Source organism: Salvelinus fontinalis, chromosome 3, assembly GCF_029448725.1.
Source record: "Salvelinus fontinalis isolate EN_2023a chromosome 3, ASM2944872v1, whole genome shotgun sequence".
Classification (NCBI taxonomy): Eukaryota; Metazoa; Chordata; class Actinopteri; order Salmoniformes; family Salmonidae; genus Salvelinus; species Salvelinus fontinalis.
In genome coordinates this window covers 72,166,478-72,180,596 of record NC_074667.1, presented here as the reverse complement: position 1 = coordinate 72,180,596, position 14,119 = coordinate 72,166,478, and the positions used below count along the sequence as shown (strand labels likewise).

At 44.3% G+C, this 14,119-nt stretch overlaps 1 pseudogene; it reads right to left on the bottom strand.

Moving 5' to 3' along the window:
• Nucleotides 1-5,460: 5,460 nt before the first annotated feature.
• Nucleotides 5,461-14,119, bottom strand: part of LOC129851394 (guanine nucleotide-binding protein G(s) subunit alpha-like) — a 56,108-nt pseudogene continuing 47,449 nt past the window's right edge.

The following is a 14,119-nucleotide window of genomic DNA, read 5'->3' as shown; positions in this document are numbered from 1 at the left end:
GATCTTTTCCCTATCTCCTCCCGAACGAGCGGCTATGGATACCTACATCAAGGACGCTCTGGCAGCAGGCCTCATGCGTCCATCCACCTCGCCGGCGGGAGCAGGGTTTTTCTTTGTGGCTAAAAAAGACGGGGGATTACGTCCTTGCATCGACTACCGAGGACTTAATGCCATAACCGTTCGTAACCGCTACCCGCTACCCCTTATGGCCACAGCCTTTGAGCTGCTCCAGGAAGCAGTGGTCTTCACTAAGCTTGACCTGCGGAACGCATACCATCTTGTGCGGATCAAACCCGGTGACGAGTGGAAGACCGCTTTCAACACGCCTACTGGTCACTACGAATACTTGGTGATGCCCTTCGGCCTGACCAACGCCCCGGCTGTGTTCCAAGCGCTCAGAAACGATGTGCTTAGGGATATGCTTAACATTTTCGTGTTTGTTTACTTGGATGACATCCTCATCTTTTCGAGCTCCCTTCAAGAACACACTAAGCATGTCAGACAAGTGCTCAAACGCCTCCTACACAGCCATTTGTACGTTAAGCCGGAAAAGTGTGAATTCCATTCCTCTCGAGTACAATTCCTGGGATTTGTAGTGGAACCCGGTCGAGTCCAGATGGACCCCAAGAAGGTAGGGGCGGTAGCGGATTGGCCCACCCCCAAGTCCGTTAAGGAAGTTCAGCGTTTCCTGGGCTTCACTAACTTCTACCGCAAGTTCATCAAGAACTTCAGCTCGGTGGCAGCCCCTCTCTCAGCTTTAACCAAGGGTGGCAACACAAGGTTTCTGTGGGGAAGAGAAGCTGAGACGGCCTTCCAAGGACTCAAGCAGCGCATCCTCTCTGCTCCCATCCTGACACTACCGACGGCGGATGAACCTTTTGTGGTGGAGGTAGACGCATCAGAGGTTGGTGTTGGAGCTGTCCTGTCTCAGAGGGGTGAAGACAAGAGGCCTTGCGCCTTCCTCACCGGCTTACCCCGGCCGAGAGGAATTACGATGTGGGGGATCGTGAACTCCTAGCGGTTAAGATGGCATTGAAGGAATGGAGACACTGGCTCGAGGGGGCTTCTCAACCGTTTCAAGTGCTTACGGACCACAAAAATCTGGAGTATATCCAGCAGGTGAAGCGGTTGAACTCCAGACAAGCTCAATGGTCTCTTTTCTTCAGCCGATTCCAGTTTATCCTCACCTATAGACCCGGGTCGAATCTCAAACCGGATGCCTTGTCACGAGTCTACTCTCCTGCCATTCGAGAAGATACTGACATGACTGTTCATCCTGCCGCTAAGATCGTGGCTCCAATCTCGTGGCAAGTTGAGGATACCGTGAGACAAGCTCAAGCCATCGAACCGGGTCCTAAAGGAGGTCCTGCCAATCGGTTGTTTGTTCCCAAGGCAGCAAGATCCCAAGTCCTTCTGTGGGGGCACTCCTCTCGCCTCACCTGTCACCCGGGCGTAGGTCGCACCTTGGAGTTCATTCAGCGTAAGTTCTGGTGGCCCACCATAAAAGAAGGCGTTGCCACTTTCGTCAAGGCCTGTTCCGTGTGTTGCCAGGGCAAATCTTCTCACCTCCGCCCTCAAGGACTCCTTCATCCTTTATCTATTCCCCACCGACCCTGGTCCCATATCTCGTTGGACTTTATTACTGGCCTTCCTCCGTCCCATGGTAATATTACTATCCTAGTCATCATCGACAGGTTTTCTAAGGCGGCCAGGTTTGTTCCCTTGACCAAATTACCTTCTGCCAAGGAAACAGCTGAGTTGGTGATTAACCATGTGTTCCGAGTCTTTGGCATCCCGCAAGATATGGTTTCCGACAGAGGTCCCCAGTTCGCTTCAAGGTTTTGGAAGGCCTTCTGCCAACTCATAGGGGCCACGGCCAGTTTATCTTCAGGGTACCATCCGGAGTCCAACGGCCAAACTGAGAGGATGAATCAGGAGCTGGAAACCACCCTCAGATGTATGGTTTCCAACAACCCGTCCACATGGTCATCCTTCATTGTTTGGGCCGAGTACGCGCACAACACCTTGTGCTCCTCCTCCACTGGTATATCCCCGCACGAGTGTCAGTTTGGCTATGCTCCTCTATTGTTCCCGGACCAGGAGGCAGAAGTCAGAGTGCCTTCAGCCTCGAGGTTCATCAAACGCTGTCGGCTTACGTGGAAGAAGGCCCGTCTTAATCTTCTGCGTTCCTCACAGCAGTACCAACGACAAGCCAACAGACGTCGCCGTCCCGGTCCTACCCTGTACCCCGGCCAGAGAGTATGGCTCTCAACAAAAAACTTACCGCTACGGGTGGAGTCTCGCAAGCTGTCTCAGAGATTCATCGGTCCCTTTAAGATTGCCAGGAGAGTCAATCCCGTTACTTTTCGCCTGCACTTACCCAGATCCCTTAAGATCAATCCCACATTTCACATTTCTTTATTAAAACCTGTTTTTTCTCCCCTTATCCCGGCAGGCAGACCTCCCCCTCCGCCCCGTATCATCAGAGGCCAGTCGGCTTATACCGTCCACCGGATACTGGACTCCCGCCGGGTGCAGCGGTCCTGGCAGTATCTGGTGGACTGGGAAGGCTACGGTCCCGAGGAGCGCTCCTGGGTTCCTGCCAAGGACATACTGGACCCTGACCTCATTCGTCAGTTCAGGGCCCTCCACCCTGAGAAGGCTAGTAGGAACGTCAGGAGCCGTTACTAGGAGGGGGATTCTGTCAGGTTTTGGCCAGGACTGTTCTGGTTTTGGTCACTAGATGTCCCCATTGCACCTTTTTTGAACCTTTTGTTTTTTCCTTGCTCTAATTATTATTTGCACCTGTATGTCGTTCCCTTGTTAGTATTTAAACCCTGTGTGTTCCTCAGTTCTTTGCTCAGTGTTTGTATGTTAGCACCCAGCCCCAGCCCAAGCCTTGTTGTGAACATATATTTTCTCTTGTTGGATTTTCCAGAGGTTCTCTGGTTTTGTTCTTGTGTATTTTGGATTAGTCTTTTGAGGTTTGTTTTTTCCCTTGCTGTTCTTAACACTTTGTGGATTTTCTTTGTATTTTGGAAGATATCCATTTTTTGCCTTTTGGCTTTATTTTGGACATTGTGGATTTATATTCTTTGCCTGAAGATCTTGTTCTTTTATTAAACCACCATCTTTAGTACTGCTGTGTCTGCCTCATCTTCTGGGTTCTGACGATTTATTAGTGAATGTTTCTCGCACCGGGTCCTGACACACTTGTAACGGATGTGAAATGGCTAGCTAGTTAGCGGGTACGCGCTAGTAGCATTTCAATCAGTTACGTCACTTGCTCTGAGACATTAAGTAGGGTTGCCCCTTGCTCTGCAAGGGCCGCGGCCTTTGTGGAGCGATGGGTAACGATGCTTCGGGGGCGACCGTTGTTGATGTGTGCAGAAGGTCCCAGGTTCGCGCCCGTGTCGGCGAGGGGACGGGGTAAAGTTATACTGTTACACACTCTCTACTGTAAGTTGCTCTGGAAAAGAGTGTTGTCTAAAATGTGATTAGATTTATTATTCCATTACGATTAGTATGTATCCAGCTACTGGTCACTATTACTCCTGTTTGCATGTGTATATTACCATTGGATTTGAAATTATACAATGACTATGAGGTTAAAGTGCAGATTGTCTGTCTGCTTTAATATGAGGGTGTTTCCTCCATATCGAGTAAACTGTTTACAAATTACAACACTTTTAGTTTATAGTCCCCCCATTTTAGGGGACCAAAAGTATTTGGACAAATTCACTTATATTTGTATTGAAGTTGTAAAAAGTTAGGTATTTGGTCCCGTAGTTCGCAATGACTACATCAAGCTTGTGACTAGAAATGTTTGATACATTTGCTGTGCCCAATAGAAATGAATGGTAAATAATGTATTGTGTCATTTTAGAGTCACTTTTATTGTTAATAAGAATAGAATATATTTCTAAACACTGATACATTAATGTGGATGATACCATGATTACGGATAATGCTGAATGAATAATGACGAGTGAGCAAGTTAGTGGCATACATTCACTATGTGGAATACAAGTATGTGGACAGTCCTTCAAATTTGTGGCTTCGGCTATTTCAGCCACCTGTTGCTGATAGGTGTATAAAATCGAGCTCACAGCCATGCAATCTCCATAGATAACATTGGCAGTAGAATGTCCCGTAATGAAGAGCTCAGTGACTTTCAACTTGGTACCGTGCTAAGATTTCACCTTAACAAGTCAGTTTGTCAAATTTCTTCCCTGCTAGAACTGTCATGGTCAACTGTAAATGCTCTTATTGTGAAGTGGAAATGTCTCGGAGCAACAATGGCTCCACCGTGAAGTGGTAGGCCACACAAGCTCACAGAATGGAAGAGCAGTGCTGAAGAGCGTAAAAATCGTCTGTCGTTGAATGCAACACTCACAGTTCCAAACTTACTCTGGAAGCAACGTTAGCACAGTAACTGTTTATCAGGAGCTTCATGAAATGGGTTTCCAAGGCCGAGCAGCCACACACAAGCCTAAGATCATCATGCGCAATGCCAAGCGTCGGCTGGAGTGGCGTAAAGCTCGCCGCTAACACGTTCTCTGGAGTGATGAATCACACTTCACCATCTGGCAGTCCAACAAACAAAAATCTGAGTTTGGCAGGAGCTTTATGCTCCTGCCAGGAGAACACTACCTGCCCGAATGCATAGTGCCAACTGTAAAGTTTGGTGGAGCAATAATGGACTGGGGCTGTTTTTCATCGTTCAGGCTAGGCCCCTTAGTTCCAATGAAGGGACATCTTAATACTACAGCATACAATGACATTCTAGACGATTCTGTACTTCCAACTTTGTTGCAACAGTTTTGGCAAGGTCCTTTCCTGTTTCAGCATGACAATGTCCCCGTGCAAAAAGCGAGGTCCATACAGAAATGGTTTGTCGAGATCGGTGTTGAAGAACTTCACTGGCCTGCACAGAGCCCTGACCTCAACCCCATTGAACACCTTTGGAATTAATTGGATTCCCGACTGCGAGCCAGGCCTAATCGCCCAACATCAGTGCCCGACCTCACTAATGCTCTTGTGGCTGAATGGAAGCAAGTCCCTGCAGCAATGTTCCAACATCTACTGGAAAGCCTTCCCAGAAGAATGGAGGCTGTTATAGCAGCAAAGGGGGACCAACTCCATATTAATGCCCATGATTTTAGAATGAGATGGTCGACGAGCAGGTGTCCACATACTTTTGTATCTAGTGTATCATCTAGTGTATCATATACCCCCCCCCCCAAAAAAAAATGCTACCCTCTCCTGTTATTGTAATGGTGAGAGGTTAGTGTGTCTTGGGGGTATGATATTTGTGCGTCCGTAACTTTCTCACCCATCATTATTCACGATTAATTCAGAATTATCAGTAATCATAGTAGCATCCACATTAATGTAATAGTGTTTAGAAACATATTCTATTCTTATTTACAATAAAAGTGACTCCAAAATGACACAATACATTATTTACCATTCATTTCTGAAACTCAACAAAAACAAACAGCAAATGCATCCAACACATTTGTAGAGTCACAAGCTTGGTGTAGTCATTGTGTGCTATGAGTATGGGACCAAATATTACACTTTTTACTACACATCTATGTGAATTTGTCTCAATACTTTTGGTCCCCTAAAATCTAGACTATGTACAAAAAGTGCTGTAGATTCTAAACGGTTGACCCAATGAGGGTGAAAATAATGAAAGCTGACAGTCTGCACTTTAACCATAGTCATTGTTCGTATCATTTCAAAAGAGCCAAAACAAAAACAGAAGTGTCACAATACTTTTGGAGCCCACTGTTCATTCCACTACCGGTCACCTTTTAAATTTTTTTTTTTTTTTTTACATATAAATCCACCTCATCCACTCCAGTAAGGTACTGGCACTGACCCGTACAGTGCATTCTGAAAGTATTCAGAAATCTTGACTTTTTCCACATTTTGTTACGTTACAGCCTTAATCTCAAATTGTTTAAATAGTTTTTCCCCCTAATCAATCTACACACAATACCCCACATACCTCACTAGCCACTTTAAACAATGCCACTTCATATAATGTTTACATACCCTACATTACTCATCTCATATGTATATACTGTACTCTATACCATCTACTGCATCTTGCCATCTTGATGTAATACATGTATCACTAGCCACTTTAAACAATGCCACTTCATATAATGTTTACATACCCTACATTACTCATCTCATATGTATATACTGTACTCTATACCATCTACTGCATCTTGCCTATGCCGTTCTGTACCATCACTCATTCATATATTTTTATGTACATATTCTTCATTCCTTTACACTTGTGTGTATAAGGTAGTTGTTGTGAAATTGTTAGGCTAGATTACTCGTTGGTTATTACTGCATTGTCGGAACTAGAAGCACAAGCATTTCGCTACACTCGCATTAACATCTGCTAACCATGTGTATGTGACCAATAAAATTAGATTTGATTTGATTTAATGACAAAGCAAAAACAGGTTTTTAGAATTTTTTGCAAATGTATTAAAAACAAAACACTGAAATACCACATTTACATAAGTATTCAGACCCTTTAGTTAGTACTTTGTTGAAGCACCTTTGGCAGCGATTACAGCCTCGAGTCTTCTTGGGAATGACGCTACAAGCTTGGCACACCTGTATTTGGGGAGTTTCTCCCATTCTTCTCTGCAGATCCTCTCAAGCTCTGTCAGGTTGGATGGGGAGTGTCGCAGCACAGCTATTTTCAGGTCTTTCCAGAGATGTTCGATCAGGTTCTGGCTGGGCCACTCAAAGACATTAGAGACTTGTTCCGAAGCCACTCCTGCATTGTCTTGTGTACTTGTGGTCGTTGTCCTGTTGGAAGGTCAACCTTCGCCCCAGTCTGAGGTCCTGAGCGCTCTAGAGCAGGTTTTCATCAAGCATCTCTGTACTTTGCTCCATTAATCTTTTCCTCAATCCTGACTAGTCTCCCAGTCCCTGCCTCTGAAAAACATCCCCACAGCATGATGCTGCCACCACCATGCTTCACCTTAGGGATGGTGCCAGGTTTCCTCCAGATGTGACGCTTGGAATTCAGGCTAAAGAGTTTTATCAGACCAGAGAATCTTGTTTCTCATGGTCTGAGAGTCCTTTAGGAGCCTTTTGGCAAACTCCAAGCGGGCTGTCATGTGCCTTTTACTGAGGAGTGGCTTCCGTCTGGCCATTACCATATAGGCCTGATTGCTGGAGTGCTGCAGAGATGGTTGTCCTTCTGGAAGGTTCTCCTATCTGCACAGAGGAACTCTGGGACTCTATCAGAGCTCACCTCCCTGACCAAGACCCTTCTCCCCCGTTTGCTCAGTTTGGCCGAGTGGCCACTCTAGGAAGAGTCTTGGTGGTTCCAAACTTCTTGCATTTAAGAATGATGGAGGCCACTGTGTTCTTGGGGACCTTCAATGCTGCAGAAATGTTTTGGTACCCTTCCCCAGATCTGTGCCTCGACACAATCTTGTCTCGGAGCTCTACGGACAATTCCTTCAACCTCATGGCTTGGTTTTTGCTCTGACATACACTGTCAACTGTGGGACCTTATATAGACAGGTGTGTGCCTTTCTAAATTATGTCCAATCAATTGAATTTACCACAGGTGGACTCCAATCAAGTTGTAGATACAGCTCAAGGATGATCAATGGAAACAGGATGCACCTGAGCTCAATTTCGAGTCTCATAGCAAAGGGTCTGAATACTTGTGTCAATAAGGTATCTGTTTTTTTATTTGTAATACATTTGCAACAATGTCTAAAAAACCTGTTTTCACTTCGTCATTATGGGTTATTGTGCGTAGATCGATGAGGATTTTTATTTTATTTAATCCATTTTAGAACAAGGCTGTAACGTAACAAAATGTGGAAAAATTCAAGGGGTCTGAATACTTTCCGAATGCACTGTACTTCTCATGTTCTTTAACTCTCATCGTAGTTCTTGTGTGGTTTTTATTCTTACTTTCATGTTTTATTCAATTTTTACTTTGATTATCACTGCATTGTAGGAAAGAGCTCTCAAGGCAAGAATGTCACTGTACACCTGTTGTTTCCTGTGCACGTGTTTCCTGTGCACGTGGCGAATAAACGTTGAAACTTGAACTCATGATCTATCCAGTTGTTGTACCCGAACAAAGCCTCCCACCCCGTGTGTGTGTGTGTGTGTGTGTGTGTGTGTGTGTGTGTGTGTGTGTGTGTGCTTTACTCAGACAGTGTAACACTCTGCTTTTACAGCCGTAATTTAAGTCTTTGTACAAAATGTACAGGAAGTGTTAGACACATGGAAAAGCAACATACATTGAAAACACTCAATGTAAAAAATGTAAAAGCCAGGTGTTTTTTGGTGCTAAAATTACACTCACTTATTGCTGCAGCGAGTTGGGCTAGGAAAACATAGGAGACATCAACATAAATATACTAAATGAACGAAATAGCTGAAATCTGGTTTCCCACCACTGTCACAGTACCACCATTTGAAAAAGGCAAGAGTGAGGCTTAGTCTACTCTCATGTTCAAATCTGGCAAAAGTTGACAAATAAATACATAAATACTACTATGCATTTGTAAAACACAGAGCCATGGCGGAGCATAGTCATATGGTTGAATGTGTACTGTCATTTTCTATAGTACAGAGAGGGTCATCTTGGTTGTCACCTGGTAGTAGGGCAAGCCTGCAGAAATAGAAGAGGCTCAGTCTGGTGAATATGGACATGACAGAAAATGGTAGCTTCGAAAAATAAATGGTACTCAGCCTCTGCAAGGCAGAATTAAAAATGAACCAAACACTAATACATTTTTTCTTATTTTTTTAAGCAAAAATAATTTGGTTTATGTAGAAACAAGCGATGTTTTGCATTTTGATATTATCCTCTCCTTTAAAAGAGTTAAAGCTTAAAAAAAGAAATACAAATTAGTATAAGCTCCTCCCATTACACCCAGATTAAATGTAGGCCGATGTTGGTGACAAAAAACGAAGAAAATCTGGGGAGAGCTCACAATGGAGATACTATAGATAATAACATACATATAAAATATACAATCTGAAATATATTTTATATATATGAAATTGTGTTAGGGTTTAATATATTTTACTACAAAACATTAGGATGGGATGTCTGCTTATTTTTCTTCTAAAATTCTATTATATATAAAATCATAGGAAAGTAAAGCAAAACAAATGAATCAACGGACAAACAAATCTGGGAAAATGGTAACTAAGCAACAGATGGCAGCCTCGTCCCCTCACCCCACCCCTACCCAGGGTGCACCAGCACGGGGGGCGGCTGAGGCCTGCCTAGCTGTACAGCGCAGTGAAACATACATTACATCTTAGCTCATTTTACAAGTACAGTCGTGATCAAGGCACAGGGATCTTCTACAAGTATTTTTTTCTTCCATAAAGTTGTACAAAATAATACATTTTACAGTCTGTACAAGAATAATAGTCCAGCAGTAAAATAAATGCTCAGAGGCTGGGAGACAGGAGAGGTGGCAGGGAATAACACAGGGATGTGTAGGGGTATGTGATGAGGGCAGGACAAAGGTGTGTGTGTGTGTGTGTGTGTGTGTGTGTGTGTGTGTGTGTGTGTGTGTGTGTGTGTGTGTGTGTGTGTGTGTGTGTGTGTGTGTGTGTGTGTGCGTGCGTGCGTGCGTGCCATGTCTGTCCTTTGCTCCCTCAACTTTTTATTTCCGTGTGTTGTGGTTATTCTTTCCTTGTTAAATAAAGCCAGTCTATAATCCCCAGGTGTTGAAAATAGTTCCATGTTTTGTGAGCTGGAGTCTGGTAGCAGCGGGAAGGGAGGGAGAAGAAGAACAGACAGGGTGATTTGGGAGGTAGAAACAGGAGAAACAGGGTTAAATGGTGCACAAAGGCAGATCGCACACACAGTGTACACCAACACACAACATGGGGAACTAAAAAACTTAAAAGTTGACTTGTGTTATTACAGGAATATATCATATTTATATATATACACACACACACATACATACACACACACACACACACACACACACACACATGTGTATATATATATATATAGCTTGGATTTTTTGCACTGCGTGATGTTCACTGTATGCATGAATTCATGTATTATATGTTTAGATTTTTCTCCTCATTGATTCCAGAAAAGCAAGTCATGTGACAGTCTTGTGTCCGAGTCACACTTAGTTCTACATGCATCCATCCATCCCCAGGCAGAACGTGCTCACAACCTGCTTCTTTATTGGTTACATTCCTTCATTTTTCCTTCCCAGAGCCTTCTTCAGTGTACTGTACATACTGCATCTCTCGAGGACATCTCTTGCCAGAGTAACTCAAGACTGTGTGTGTGTGTGTGTGTGTGTGTGTGTGTGTGTGTTTGTGTGTGTGTGTGTGTTTGTGTTTGTGTGTGTGTGTGTGTGTGTGTGTGTGTGTGTGTGTGTGTGTGTGTGTGTGTGTGTGTGTGTGTGTGTGTGTGTGTGTGTGAGGAATATTTCCAAGTAAAAGAATGAATGTGAGACACTGAAAATGAGAGAGGAATTGCACATTGCAGACCTGAGCACAGTTTCAAAGTGCAGTGGCGTGTTCAGCAGTCCTAGCTTGTTACAGGTACAGTACTGTGTTTAGGAGTCTGTGGCTGCACTGTCACTTTCTTACTTTGAAACACAGTGTCCCCAGGAGAAGGTGTTTGTTTTTCAGGATGGAAGGGGAGGGCTGGTTGATTGACGAGGGGACTAACTGATCAAGGATAGGCAGAACACTGAGAGTCTCTCCTCCCACTCCCATCACAAGAGCTCATATTGTCGTAGGTGCATCCTCTGAATGATGTCTCGACAGTCGTTGAAGACGCGTCGGATGTTTTCAGTGTCCACTGCGCAGGTGAAATGGGGATAACAATAGTGCCTTCCGTCTCCACTGGCTGTGCTGATCCTCTGAAAAGGTCACACAGAAGAGAAGGGTTTCATTATCACATATGGCTGTGTGCATATTGGCCTGAGACTTCTATACACATTTGGTACTACTACAGTCTCACAATATGCTTGGTTTATTACACAAAAAGGTCAACAAAAAAGTGACTAGACATTAATGAATGTACCAGAAACTCATCACGTATGAAGTACTTTGCCCTTGTGACACGAGGATCCTCCCCTGGCTCTGGTGTTGCTGGTTCGGAAGGACAGAGACATCAAACTCAGTGGACATCAGTTATATACCAGCATCTGTTTAATCACTGTATACCAGACATTTTCATTTCCATCAGTAAAATAATCCATGTTAACAAGATTCATTCTTCACCAGAGAAGAGTTTGCAAAGTGTTCCGAAGTGTTCAAAGTTATATTATTACAATTATTACATTTCCAGATAAACTTGAAACGTTGACAGTCTTGAATAGTTCCAGTAGAGAGTTGCTCAGGAGTATTACTGTTTCCCTTACCATCATCTGGCGTAGTGTAGCGCCCAAACTCTGGGAAATACTCTTCAATTTTAGATTTCCCCGCAAGCACCTTCTCTGCTAGCAGATCCTGTTTGTTCAGGAAGAGAATGACAGAAATGGTCCGTAGCCACCTGAGGAGAGAAACAATAACAAAGGGAGTTGAAGTGGATGTATTCAAATCAATGACATTTTAAATTAGCATAAAAGGTCAACAATCCATATCGGCAACTGCTGTGGTTGGGAATCACACAAAACAACATTATGTCAAGGACAGGAGTGGCTTTGTAAGGGGGAGAGAACTGAAAGTGGTAGAGGCCAGAGAGATCTTGCCTGTTGTTCCAGATGTTCTTGAAGAGGTTGAGGGCCTCCTGCAGCCGGTTGGTCTGATTGTCTTCCCGGATCACCATGTTGTAGCTGCTACTGGCTACCACAAAGATAATGGCTGTCACATCTGGAGGGAGGGACGGACGGACGGACGGACGGACGGACGGACAGACAGACAGACAGACAGACAGACAGACAGACAGACAGACAGAGACAGAGAGACAGAGAGACAGACAGACAGACAGACAGACAGAGACAGAGACAGAGAGACAGAGAGACAGAGAGACAGACAGACAGACAGACAGACAGACAGACAGACAGACAGACAGAGACAGACAGAGACAGACAGACAGACAGACAGACAGACAGACAGACAGACAGACAGACAGACAGGGAGATAACCACCACTGGGTTAGACATGATACAGGACATGGATGTGAAGGTGGATGCATCACATGCCATTTGCTTATACACTAATTGGAGGTAGAAATACAACAGTATTAGATGGTGCAGAGGCCTTACCATTAAAACACTGAATCCACTTTCGGCGTTCATCCCTCTGACCTCCAACATCAAACATACTGGGAGAGGAGAAATGAGAGTTACTTACTGCCCAATATATCCACTGATAACAAGTAGTAGAAACACAGAGGGATCAACAGTTAACTAGGGTATTCATCTTGAAGAAAAATGGCTGCCATTTCAAACTCACTGAAAATTGACTTTGTCTACTTGGAATCTTGTCTCAAAAATCCCTGAAGTCAGTACTCTGCATCTCAACAGGTCCTGATCAGTAGGAGAGTAGTCACTCTGCTTCACAATTTCAATCTTTTCTAGAAAGCTGTAAAAGAGGATTACACATTTATTGACAGATATTAAAGGACACAATATGATATTTATAGAGTATATTGTGCATACAACTGACAGAAATACATAATTAGTACTATACCCAAATGGACAATACTCCAAGAAATATAACAATATTCTTCATTCCTGAGAGACAGATGACTGAAACCCACACAGTACCCAGAATTACCAAACATCAGCCTACCAACTCTGAAACATTCTCAAACCAGAACTATTGTCAAAAACCAAAACCTCACTGGGTGGTGCATTTGAGACATTAGATTTATGTTATCTGTCTGCGAATTCAGCCAACTACATGTTTCACCATACATTTCCTGTCAAACTAACCAGACCGTAAACATTCCCAAGATGGCACTAGCGGTCATTCCGCCTCTGGCAAATTCCATACCAGGCAGATTGAGACTCGGGCAGGGAGACTACAGTCACCAACCAGTAAAGCAAAAAGATGATAACACTTCCACAACCGACCAGCGGAGGGGTGTATTTATTCTCCACAGCGAGACCAGAGGTTTGCAGTGTGAGTCACCAGCCGTTTGCTCTTTCAGACACTGTAGTCACTGGAGCTGCTGCTGTAGTAGTAATAGTGAGGGGTGGGGGGGCTCTGTAAATGTTATATGCATATAGTTGAACCATTAAATATGTTTAAGCTGAATTTAGAGAGCTTATGGTCTACAGCTGACTGACTGTTGTGCCTTTAGACTGATGTGACTTGTTGTGGCCAGCCAGCAGATGGATCGGATCCACCCCTCCCTCTTTTTCTACATGTGAACCTGGACCCTAAGTGTGGACTGCCGTCATTGGTCCAGTCTACTGGGCAGAATGGTGTGACAAGCCCAACCTCACACCATGGTCATAGGCTACACATTTCAATATCAGAGAGGTATTGTGTTGTGTCGTTCCAACAGTCAAATACAATGACTGCTGTCTGAAACGAAGGTAAAACAGCTCAATTCCACAGTGAAGTGCAGTGATTCAGGGCATTACTGAAGATCCCCATGGAGACCAATAAACTTTGATTTGATTGGAGAATAGCTGTAGGAATGGGAGGCCTGGTAACCCGCCTCATGTCCAGAACCCCAACATGGACAATCAGTGTGCTGCCTGGCTGCCTCTCAGGGAAGAGGTATATAACCCTCTGAGATAACTAGGAATGTGACACACTGGTGTGAAATGTGACCAGAGGCCTGCAGGTCACACGCAGACAGAGGAGGGGGATGTCAGACAGACAGACAGACAGAGATTCACATAGACAGACATGCTTCATGCTCACACACGCACTTGTGCGCCCGCACGCAGAGCCAGCTAGCTAACATCTCCCTCTTGGGGCTGAGTGGCGAGGCTGTTCTCATACCACAACTGCTCTGATGTGCCCATGGATCCAGTCCAAAAACACATCTCAATTTTAGAATTTCTCCCTATTAATAGAGCTAGTCCTATAATAACCATCCCCCAGTAGTCAGACTGAATAATGATGTAGAAACACTAACCTGGTGTGCTTT